Source organism: Triticum dicoccoides, chromosome 3B, assembly GCF_002162155.2.
Source record: "Triticum dicoccoides isolate Atlit2015 ecotype Zavitan chromosome 3B, WEW_v2.0, whole genome shotgun sequence".
Lineage (NCBI taxonomy): Eukaryota > Viridiplantae > Streptophyta > Magnoliopsida > Poales > Poaceae > Triticum > Triticum dicoccoides.
In genome coordinates this window covers 22,777,724-22,785,653 of record NC_041385.1, presented here as the reverse complement: position 1 = coordinate 22,785,653, position 7,930 = coordinate 22,777,724, and positions in this window count along the sequence as shown.

The following is a 7,930-nucleotide window of genomic DNA, read 5'->3' as shown; positions in this document are numbered from 1 at the left end:
AAGCGTTTTGAACGATCTACTACTCAATTTATAATTGGATCACTGAAATTTTGTACAAGAAGCAGACAAAAATTGAATGTTTTGAATTAACCAAGGCCTTGATTGAATGCAAGATGAAGGAGGGTTCCTCAATCGAAGACCGTCTAAATCATGTCTTTAGTTTATTTTCGAGATTTATCTTAGAACTGGAATAGTAGTTATTTTGCTTCAGAGTTATGTAATACTATGGATTATGCGATGGATATTCTTATAAGTTTTAAACAATAGTTGTCCGGATTATTATGATAATATATTTTTGATTAAACCTCTATTGTGTGATGGTTTATTCATGATGAATCTTGAATTTTGTGATCTATAACATTAAAGCTAAACATTTTGAAAAGACTGATAAAACCATTTGTGTGTGGCACTGCTTTGTTATATCGGATAATTGATCTTCATAGAGGTGAGGTGTAAAAGTTTTGAATTGGCTGAATATGTTGAGATGTATGAATTCCGATGGATATAACAGGGCACGGTGAATATTTATAATTCATCAATGTTACGAGTAAATATTATCTACTTGATAAAACATAAAGACTAAAATATTTGAAATGGTCCAAAGAAATTCGGGATGAATATATTGTACCATTATGACAGAAGATAAAAGGATTCTTCTTTCATAAAGAACTATATCTAAGTCATAATTTTAGCAAGCAATTGAATAATTGTGGAATTATTCTTACTGATCTGCTCTTATTAATTTTTTTGGGATTTTTAAATGAAACAGCATAATATTCACTAAACAGATGCAACATCTTAACGGATCTAATAAAAACTATAAAGAGTTATAGAATATTTTAGACCAAGGCTTCATTGTAGGTTTGTGTTCCTCTCACTAAATTCAAAGGATAAAATGTTTGTCATAGAATGAATATTTTCATGGAAAAGTTTTCTTGTTAAAAAAGCAAGTGGAAGGATGATACAACTTATTGAGATTATTAATCTCTGGCTTAAGATATAACAAGACTAAACCAGAAATGTTCTGAAATATTTTGTCTGTAAAACTAAGCAAAGAAATTGCAACATTAGATGTAGAAGCTTTAAGTTAAGACTGTAACAAAATGCAAATCAGCTGTATACATTTTACGTATTTTTGTAAGTCTAGGCGATCTACATGTGCAGAACTCATTTCCAGATAGTTTTCTCCCATGTTTACCAGGGTAATCAGTTAATTTTCCGATCAAACCATGAGTGAAAAATGGGATATACATCCCCACAGTCCTTTAATGGCAAAACACAAAATTTCCTCTAACTAATACAAAATGTAGAAAATCACCAAATCATAATGCCCCTCTGACAGAGATAATAGGAATTCTAAACACGACAACCCGTAAACAACAATGCTGCACTCGAATCCAGATTTGTTATATACTCACTACACTCCGGGGATTTCTTTTTTTTCACGAATACGCAAGCTGCGTATCTTTGTATTGATAGAAGGAGAGTACAAGCATGGGATTACAACGCTTACAGGGCCATGTACGCGCTAGGCATGGTGAACAAGCGAAGAAGCACAACAGGCAGGGGTGTGCTCAGCCCCATGGCAAGAAAACTAGAGACTACGCGCCGGGGATAATGTTATGCAGTCCGGCAGCGCCCGCCTTGGCCCAAAGACGCGCCTCGTCCTTGATGGTGTCGGGGGTGAAGGTAATCGATGGCGTCGCTCCGTCAAAGATGCAAGCATTTCGTTGCTTCCAAATCCACCAGGCCAAGAGGATGATGAGGGAGGATAGGCCCTTGCGCATGGAAGTGGGCGCGAGGTCGAGCGAGGATTGCCACCACAATTGGAATGGCGTGCCGTGGTCCGGGACGCCAATGGGCACGCGAGCCCAGCCTAGGATCTCATGCCAAACTTGGCGAGAGAAAGGGCATCCGGTAAGAAGGTGGTGCATGGTCTCATCTTCCTGGTCACACAGGACGTAGGCGTCGTTGTGGGGAAATCCGCGGCTAGCCAGGCGCTCCGCGGTCCAACAACGGTTCTGCATGGCCAACCATAGGAAGAATTTGACGCGGAGAGGAGCCCAAGGCCGCCAAGTGAGCCGCCAGAAAGGGTCTTCACAGGCTCCAAAGAATAAGGCCTTATAGCAGGAGCTAGCCGTGTACGTAGCCGAGGGGGTCCAACGCCAGCGCAGCGTGTCCGGCTCGTTAGAGAGCTCAATGTGTCGCACCGAACGCCAAAGCTCGACGTATTGCACCATGGCCGCCGATCCGAGCGCACCTCGGATATCCTGCACCCAGGAGCGCAGCTGCAGCCCATCTCGCACGCATATCTCCTTCCGAATGCGTCTTGGGACAAGGGCTAGAACGAGGGGGGCAATCTCGGCCACGGACCTGCCGGAGATCCAATGGTCGGTCCAGAATCGGCAAGAATCTCCTGCTCCCAGCTGCCAAGTCGTGGAGGCTCTGAAAATTGCATTCATGTCCGCATCGTGGGGGATGTGAAGGTGGCTCCACGGGCGAGTAACATCGGTACGTTGCAGCCATAGCCAGCGGACGCGGAGAGAGATGCCCGTACGCTGGATGTCGCGGATGCCAAGACCACCAAGGTTGATCGGTCGGCATACACGTTGCCAGTTGACAAGGCACTGGCCCCCATTGGCCTTATCAGATCTAGCCCATAGGAATCCGCGGATGATCCGGTTCACCTTCTTGATGGCAGTGCTGCTGAAGGTGATGGCCATGAGGAAGTGCGTGGGAATGGCACTAAGGACGTGGCGCACAAGGGATAGACGGTCTCCCTTGGATAGCATCGATGCCCGCCATGTGGAGAGCTTGCGCCCGAGCTTGTCAATGATCGGCTCCAAGCTCGTCGAAGAGGCCTTGTGGATTGAGAGGGGCAGCCCGAGGTAGGTGATGGGAAAATGAGTGACGGGGCATTGCAACTCCCCGGCTATAGCTGCAATGTGGTCGTCGGTGCATTGAATAGGAGTGGCCGAGCACTTGCCAAAGTTGGTGCGCAGCCCCGAAGCGAGGCCAAAGACGTGGAGGAGCCTGCGAACCGTGGCAAGGTCGTGGGAGTCCGGGTGGCAAAAGATGACCACATCACCGGCATAGAGAGATATGCTCGAAGTTGCGTGACGGTTGGTCAAGCGATGGAGGAGGCCAAGGTCAACCGCACGCAGCAACATGGAGTTCAGCACGTCGATGACCAAGGTGAAGAGCATGGGCGAGACCGGGTCACCCTGACGAAGGCTGTGAGCGTGATCGATTGGAGGCCCTGGGTGGCCATTGATGAGGACTCTCGTGGAAGCCATGGATAGAAGCATGGAAATCCACTCACGCCAACGTGGGCCAAACCCCAGGTGCTGCAGAAGTTGCAGGAGGAACGGCCAAGAAACACTGTCGAATGCCCGAGCAATGTCCAATTTGAGAAGCATGCGTGGCGCCTTCAGGTTGTGCAGGAGACGGGCCGTCTGCTGCACTAGCAAAAAGTTGTCATGGATGCATCGCCCCGCAATAAATGCGCTCTGGTTGGTGGAGACCATGGTCTTTAGACGAGGAACAAGACGGAGAGAGAGAAGCTTCGCAACTAGCTTGGCGAAGATGTGTATGAGACTGATGGGTCTGTAGTCGAAGAGGGTGTGCGCATCAGTACGCTTGGGCAGCAGCAGAAGGAGGGCCTCATTGAGCTTCTGAAGGCCACGACCATTCATGGCGTGGAACTTGCCGAAGGCCTCAAGAAAGTCGGGCTTAATCGTATCCCAATAGGCAACCAAGAACTCGGCGGTGAATCCATCGGGGTAGGGCGCCTTTCCCGTCGGCATGCTCTTGACGGTGTTCCAAATCTCCTCCTCGGTGAAAGGCGCATCAAGCGCAAGAAGATCGAACTGCGGCACTCGGAGGGCATGAAGGTCAAGCGTGATGTCACGATCGGAGGTGCTGCCAAGGGCGTTAGAGAAGTGGGTGAAGGCGGCCTCGGTCATCTCCTCATGGTCGGTGACAATTTGGGTGCCGACGCGCAAGCTCGTCATAAGGTTCCTCTGCTTGCGGTGGGCCGCGTGCACCCTGAGATAGGAGACCGCGGCGTCATCGCTCCGGAGCCAAGCAAGCCGCACGCGCTGCCTAGCGATGGATCGCTCGAGGGATGCGAGGCCAAGGTAGGACACCTTGAGCTTCCGGCGTAACCAGGTCTCGAGGGGGGAAAGCGGACGTAGATCTTGAGCCGCTTTAAGTCTCGCAATTAGCTCGCGGGATACCGTAAGCTGAAAGGACACGTTGCCGATCGAGCGAGCGCTCCAGCTATGCAGCTTCCTGGCCGTCGCCTTGAGACGTGTCACGATCCGTCTAAAGGGATCGGCGTCCGACGGAGTTGAGGCCCAAGCCTCCGCAACCACATGGTGAAAACCCTCCAATTTCGGCCAAAATCTCTCGAAGTGGAAGCGCCGTGCTCCCGGAGGGCGGACCACGCAATCAACAAGTAGGGGGCAGTGATCGGAGGCCGCGGAGGAGAGGCAGCGTAGAAGGCAGTGCGGGTGGGCGATCTCCCAACCGGAGGTGCAAAGGATGCGGTCGTTGCGCACAAGAGTAGGGGCGTCGCGCTCATTGGACCAAGTATATCGTCGGCCGTGCATATAGAGATCGCGAAGCTCCTCGTCGGCGATGAAGCGCCTAAATCTGCTCATCGTGCGGCGGTTGATGTTAGAATTGCTCTTCTCCGAGGCCGAGGCGATCATGTTGAAATCTCCACCGATAAGCCATGGGCCGACGCGGGACTCGCGCACGTCATGCAGCTCGGCAAGGAACTCAAGCTTGGCGTCATCATCTTGAGGCCCGTACACCCCGGTGAGCCACCAATGACCGTCGCCGGCCAAGGAGGAGACCAAGGCCGTCACGTGATGCTCACCGATGAGGGGATTGGAGAGGGAGATGGTGGATCGTTGCCAAGCAAGGAGGATGCCACCGCGTGTTCCATCCGTGGGGAGGAAGTAAAAGTCCTCAAAGGACGGGCCGAGCGTTTCCAAGACTATGGCGTCGGAGACATGCGTGAGTTTTGTCTCTTGAAGACACACTATGATAGGAGCGGCAGCGGAGATCACGCTGCGGACGGCGTTGCGCTTAGCACCGGAGTTAAGGCCTCGGACGTTCCAAAAAATTGTCTTAAGGTTACAATCCATGGGAAGGGGGGGGCACGTTATTGAAGACGTGGAGGCAGCCCCTTAGGCAACAATTAGCTGCCCCGGAGTAGGAGGCAGCGAGTTGGGCAATTGCCATCCAAAGAAATCCGCGAAAGCTTGCAGCACGTCGACCGCCAATGGTTGCTCGAAGAGGAGGGCGTACTTGCCAAGCACCTCATTGGAGATTGGCGCATCATCGCTTGGGATGAGACCGAGACGGCGAAGCAGAACCCGCTTGGCCTTCATCTCGGAGTCGAGTCCTTGGTCCGCGCGTGTGATGCGGAAACTCCGGCGGGGAGTGAAGTTGGCCGGCAGTTCCTTCCTACGACGACTAGGCTTCGGCGCCGGAAGCAGCGAAGACGCCCTGACCGAGATGGCTTCGACGAAAGAAGAAAGATCTACGTCGGGTCCGGGAACGTCCGCGGCCTGCATGGGCTGCATGGGCGGTGGGGCCGACCTGTCATCGACCGGCCCATTGGGAGCAGCATGCAGCACCATATCCATGCATGGTTGGTCGCCAAAGGCTCGGGATTGGCACGGTGCATGCGGTCGGAAGGCGCGCTAGGAGAGGCCGCGACATCCCCTGTCGGCTCGTGGTCAGGACCGCGTGGGGACAAAGGGAGGGGAGGCGAGGGATTGGCTACCAACGGATGCCCCGCGTCGGTCAAATCAGCAACAAGAGTAGGGCTCCGGCTGGGCCCGTCCGAGGCACCCATCAGCACACACAGCGAGGGTCTAACGTCAGGGGGAGGGGTGGTGTCGACTCCTGGTTGGCTGGCCGGGCTCGCAGGGGATGGCCCAGTGGGGTCTAGGCAGGGAGGCGCTACACCAGTTGGTCCGTTTGAAATGCATGCATCACGGGGCACCTGGGACCCAGCGGTCTGCACAGGGTCGGATGGGCTGGCCTCCAGCGCAGGGGATGGCGCATCACGTGGCCCACCATTGGTCGCCGCAGAACGGACGCCCAATCGTAGCCGCGCGGAGACCCGGTCAGCGGGAGGAAAAGCGCCTGGGTGGGGCCCCAAGATTCCCTCCCACCCCCGGCACGGAGGAGGAACATGCGCATGGCGACGGCCACGCCGACGGCCGCCCCGGCCACTGCGCCTCCGGGAGCCACCAGAGCGAGCAGGGGGGAACTGATGGTGCTGCGGCCAGCGCGGCGGCAGCGGAGGTGAGTCACGCGCCGCTCCATCATCCTCGGAAGCAGGCGGAGCCGACGGGGGCGGCCGGCGGTAATCGACGCAGGACGCCACATGGATCCGAACAGGAAAACGCGCGAGCCAAGCGCGAGGCGCTCAGCACGGTCCGGGTCGGCGTCAAGCTCGACAGCGTCGTCACCCGGCAGAAGGAGCTCAGAGGAGCGCGGGATCGCATCCGGGTTGATAGTCCACGCACTCAAGCGGAAGACAGACATGTCGGTGAGGCTGCGGGTCTCGGGGGCAAGGTGCTCGACCTTGCAGAAGGGGGCAAGCAGAGTCTCGGCGGCCGCCCGGTGCCAAGCATGATCAGGGATGCCGAAGATCTCGAGCGACACGAGGAAGAGCGCCTTAACGGGCTCGGAGCCGGCCTCGCGGCCCCAAGGATGGAAGATCAGCCTGAACCTGGAGGTGCGAACACGGCTCATGGCGACTCGGGCGCGGGAATCCATGCTGGAGAAGCGGAGGAGGAAGTCTTCAGGAGCATGCCTATGGATGGAGAACTCATCGGTGGCAAGCTCGCACTGGGAGCAAATGGCGTCCGCAACCTCCTCGCTCGACACGCCCGTGCGGCAACCCGCCACGATGACGAGCAGCACGCGCTCCAGCACGCGTTCCGCGTCGATGACCTCCTGGGAGCGCGGGAGGTAGCACACCGCGGCTGCGGGGCGGAACGCTGGGTGCCCGGAGAGCGGCGTGGCCACCGAGGAGGCGACCGAAGACGGCGAGGAGGGCCGCGAGGAGGTCGCGGGGGCCGAGGTGGCAGGGGACGGCAGGGCGGCCTGAGACGACGACGCCACGAACCCCCCGGATGACACGGGGGATGCGCGACCCACGGGCGAACCGGCACCCTGGGGCGACCCGGAGAACACGGGTGCGGCAGCCCCAGACGCACCTGACGCGGGCGTGAGCAGGCCCGAAGAGGTGCGCGTGGAGGCCAAGGATCCTGAGGCCGAGGGATAGCCATCCGCGGCGACCGGAGCAGGGACGCGGCGCCGAAGCGGAGGCGGCGATCCATCGGAGGACGACGCGACGGCCCGGGGGAGGGAGCAAGACTTGGCCTTGTGGCCGAAGAATCGACAACGGTGGCATCGAATGGCCTTCCTGCAGTCGGAGAGGGGATGACCCGAACCCAAGCACCGGGGGTAGTCCCCCTCGCGGAGCCAAGACGGTCTTGGGCGGGGACGCACGTCTGGACCACGCCGGCGGTTGTCCTGCGCGCGCGGCCGGGGCCGCTTGCGGCTCGCCACCACCTGCCAAGGCACACGCGCATCCACCTCCTCCCCAGGCATCCGGCAAATCTCGGAGCGGAGAGGTGGGCGCGGGGCAGGCAGCGGAGCCGGGCCTGATGGAGACGGTGCAGGGAAGGAGAACGGGGAGGGGCAGGCGCCCGGGGCGGCGAAGGCGGGCGGCAGAGGACCTGGCGTAGGTGGGCGGCGACCCGGCGGAAGAGGGGCTCGACTCGAGCCATCTGTCCTCACGGGAGCGTCCGACGACGGCGGAAGGGGGGGAGACGAGGCCATGGCCTAGGCCACGGGCTGGGCGGCGCGGTCGGGGCGGCCGACGCCGAGGGAAGTG